The 4,429-nt window shown below is 41.5% G+C and overlaps 1 pseudogene; it reads left to right on the top strand.

Moving 5' to 3' along the window:
• The window catches only part of LOC102869516, a 16,184-nt pseudogene extending 12,661 nt beyond the window's left edge, over positions 1-3,523 (top strand).
• Positions 3,524-4,429: the final 906 nt, after the last annotated feature.

Here is a 4,429-nt window from a genome sequence, read left to right as displayed (position 1 = left end):
ACAAGTGTGTTGTTATCTTCTATCTTCTTCATGGCTGACTCAGTGGTCAGGGGAAATTTGATGATGGTATAGTGGTCAAGCTTGTTTCTCCTGGGGGCGCTCTTCTGGGGGTATTTGGGCTGCCTTCGGAGTCTCAGCGTCTTAGGCCGCCGGAAGGTGGGTGACGTAAAGATCTTTTTTTATTTTGGCTGTGGACGCCCTTCAGGACGCCTTCTTGGCCTTTAATGCCTTTGCTTTGGCTTCAGTTTTGGGAGGGGCAGGGGCTTCCTTCTTGGCTTTCGGCCTCCATCTTCGTAGCATATTACTTTTTTTTAAAAGGACTTTGAACTTCCATGTGTATAACCAAGAAGCTGTGTTTAAACCATGCACCAATTAGCAAACCAAAATGATTGCTGCCAAGGTTCAGAAAGCAGTCACTTATATTTACTTTTCTTTATTTGTAACTAGAGACCATTGGTCAAGTTTTTGTCCCAGGAACTCCAGATTCTCTAGCTTTTCACCAAGTAATTAAGGATTTACTTCCTTTCCTTTCTCTTCGGGGGAAAAAAAGAGGAAAGTAAGAAACTGTGATCATTAAGTAAGTTACATCAAATTTTATGTGTAACCTCCCAGAAGAAAAATTAGATCTATTTTTAACAAGAAACGTGTATTTGTTGAAAATGTGCATTTCTTGTGATTTAATGTTTCTATTAAATGATGGAACATCCCTCTCACTGTATAGACAAAACCAAACTTAAACTGTTGTCTTTGAGTCAGTCTTGATGCATGGTGAAATTCTAGTTTTTTCAAGGTTGGTGGCTTAGTAGTGGTAAGAAGTTGTGCTGCCAACCCAAAGGCACGTGGTTCAAATCTACTAGTTCCTCCATGGGAGAAAGATAGGAAATCTCCTCCTGTCTGATTAACTGTCTCTGAAAACCTGCTGGAGGGTCAGCTAGGGTCAGTTGCTACTCAGCAGTACACAATTTCTGAATATTCGGAGAATGTGTGTCTTTCTTCCATGGAGCTGTTGATTGGAACTGTTGACCTTTCAGTTAGCAGCCCAGTTCATAACTCACTCTATCACCAGGGCTCTTATGGGAAAATAAAACAAAATCCACTGGACTCAGAGTGATCCTCCACCAAGTTTCTGAGGCTTGTTTTTGTTGTTGTTAGTTGCCATTGAGTCAAGTATGACTCATAGCAACCCTATGAACAATAGATCTGAACTCTGTCCTGTGCCACCCTCCCTCACAATCTCTGACACACTTGCGCCCATTGCTGCAGTCACTGTGTCACTCCACCTGGTTGAGGGTTTTTCTCTCCTTCGCCATCTCTCCACCTTTCCAAGCATGATGTCCCTCTCCAAGAAATAGCCTCTCCTAGCAACATGTCCAAAAAGTATGAGATAAAGCTTTATCACCTTTAGTTCCAAGGAGCCCTCTGCAGGGCTGTGAACTTTTACAAGAGTAGACTGCTCATCTTTCTCCCACAGGGCAGTTGGAAGATTTGGACCACAGATCTTTTGGTTAATAGTGCAACACATAACACAGTTTGTTTGGTTATGTGCCCTCAAGACTCATAGCAACCCTTTGAACAATAGCTCTGAACTCTGCCTTATCTTGAGCCATCATCATCATCTCTGACACACCTGTCTCCATTGTCACAGTCACTGGGTCAGTCTGTCTCATCCAGGGTCTCTCTCTCCTGGGCTGACCCTGTACCTTTCCAAGCATTATGTCCTTTTCCAAGGACTGGTCCCTCCTGGCAACATGCCCAAAGTATGTGAGACAGAGTTGCAAAATCTTTGCCTCCAAGGAGCAGTTTGGTTTCATTCTCTTCAGGATAGACCTATTTTTTTGGCAGGCCATGGTATGTTCAACACTATTCTCCAGCACCACAACTCAAAGGCATTGATTCTTCTGTTATCCTTAGTCATTGCCCAGTTTGCAGATGAATAGCAAGAAATTAAGACTGTGGCCTGGAGCAGACTCACCTTAGTCTCTAGACTGACATCGTTGTTCTTTCCCAATGCAGCTCATCTTTTGATTTTCTGGCTGCTGATGCCAAGAGTAATGATTGTAGAACTGAACAAGCTGAAATCGTTAATAACCTCAATCTTTTCTCCATTTATCATGATACTTTCAATCTGCCCAGTGGTGAAGATCTTTATTTTCTTCATGTTGAGTTTCAATATGTTGAAGACTGCAGTCCTTGACTTTCTGCAGCAAACACTTCAGGTCCTTCTCAGTTTCAGAGAACAACGTTGTGCTACATGCATAGCACAGGTTGTTGATGAGTCTTCCTTTAATCCTAATGTCACATTCTTCTTCATAAAGTCCAGCCTCACGAATGATCTGTTCCACGTATAGATTGTTAAGGTAAAGAGAATGGATACATCCCTAATGCATTCCTTCTTTTACTTTGCACTAGGCAGTATTTCCTTGCTTTGTTCTGACACCTTCCTGGTCTAGGTATATAGTTTTCACATGAGCACAATCAAGTGTTCTGGGATTCCCCTTCTTTTCAATGTTACTCACAATTTGTTGTGATCCAAAGTCAAATGCATTTGCATAGTTGATAAAACACAAATAGACATCATTTCTGATACTCTCTGGTTTCAGACAGGACCCATCTGACATCAGTAATGGTGTCCCTACTGTCATGGCTGCTTCTAAACTCTGCTTATATTTCTAGCAGTTTTGTCAATGTACTGTTCTAGTAGTTTTTGGATAATCTTCAGCAAGATTTTGCTTGCATGTGACATTGTTTGATAATTTCTGTTGGGTCACTTTTTTTTTCTGGGAGGGGGAAGGGAATAAATATGGATTTCTTCCAGTCACTTGGCTAGGTAGCTCTCCTCCATATATCTTGGCACAACCTGGTGAGCACATCCAGGGCTGCATCTGCTACTTTAAAATATGTTAATTGGAGATGGAGTTAGAGCTGCGCAGTGCCCTGGCCCTGCCTGTGACGGTGGGTACCCTGCAGGTGAGGCCATTACGATGGTGGAAGCTGGTATATGGACGAGTCTTCAGCCGATCAGAGGAAGCCTCGTCGAATGGAGACTGACCGCCCAGTCGGACTGGAGCAGCTGCATCGGCTTGGTGTCTTTTACAGGAAATTAGATGTTGATAAGTTCAGAAATGATCCAGAATTAGAAAAGATCCAGAAAGAGAGAAACTACTGCTGGATGGATATAATGACAATATGCAAAGATAAACTACCAAATTATGAAGAAAAGATTAAAATGTTTTATGAGGAGCATTTCCATGTGGATAATGAGATTCGCTCTATCTTGGATGGCAGTGGATATTTTGATGTAAGGGATAAGGAGGACAAGTGGATCTGGATTTTCATGGAGAAAGGAGACATGAGAACACTTCCTGCAGGGATTTATCACCGTTTCACCCTGACTGAAAAGAACTACGTCAAAGCAATGTAGCCGTTTGTTGGAGAGCCAGTATGGATAGCATACAACCAGCCCGCTGACCATTTTGATGTGCGAGGACAGTACATGAAATTTCTGGCCCAGACAGCAGCATAGTGGTGCTCTCTGGAAACTAGTACCCGTATGTGAGCAGAAAATTAATAATTTTCTCTTTGCCTTTATACTGTAGAACTGAGGCTAAGCTATTTTTCTTTTCCAAGATTATTTGATTAATTTTTTTAAAACAAAAGAAATAACAACTGGTTATTATGTGGCTGGTACTGTGAAAACTGGATAATCTATATTTAATGTTTTCTAGTTAAAACAAGAATAGTAGTTTGGTAGTCCTGTGTGAGTAGATACATTCAACTTTAACTTGAATGAAAACTTTATTGTTGTTATTTTTATATACTGTAGAGTCAGAACTGACTCACAGCTGACCCTCCAGCAGGTTTTTAGATGCAATAAATCACATATGAAGACATTGGCCACTTATTGCCCACAGAGAAGCTGGTGGATTCAAACCCTGTGCCTTTGGGTTGGTAGTACAACTCCTTCCCACTCGTCTCCCAAAATGTAATCTCTCTGAATAGTCTTCTTTTTTTTTCTATAATTATATTTTATTAATTTTCATAAACATTTACAGAGATTTTGGGTTTCCATTCATTCATTGTTGCACTATTCTCTCTACCCTCCTCCCAGTTTGTTCTTGTCCAAATGCCACAGTGCTTGTCAAAGCCAGTTCTGATTAATCTTCTTTGTCAGTGTATCCTTTGCCATTCCCTATCACTCCTCCCTGAGAGAGACTTCACCCTGAGTCATAAGGAAAAGGGGACGGCGTATTCTCTTAGCTACTTCCTGCTGAAAAGGGACGCTGTGGGTTTCAGGGTGAAGATCTTCTCTCACTACTCTAAAGGGCCCCTTTGGCAGTAGGAAACACATAGACTATTATGGAGATTGATTTTGGAATTCAGATGCACTCTTATTGATTGTGCTTGGCTGTACATGTACATATCCTTGAAG

The sequence above is a fragment of the Elephantulus edwardii genome, unplaced genomic scaffold (genome assembly GCF_000299155.1).
Source record: "Elephantulus edwardii isolate Elephantulus edwardi_28Jun2011 unplaced genomic scaffold, EleEdw1.0 scaffold00015, whole genome shotgun sequence".
NCBI lineage: Eukaryota > Metazoa > Chordata > Mammalia > Macroscelidea > Macroscelididae > Elephantulus > Elephantulus edwardii.
Note: the sequence above shows the minus strand (reverse complement) of the source record. Positions and strands in the feature narration are given on the sequence as shown.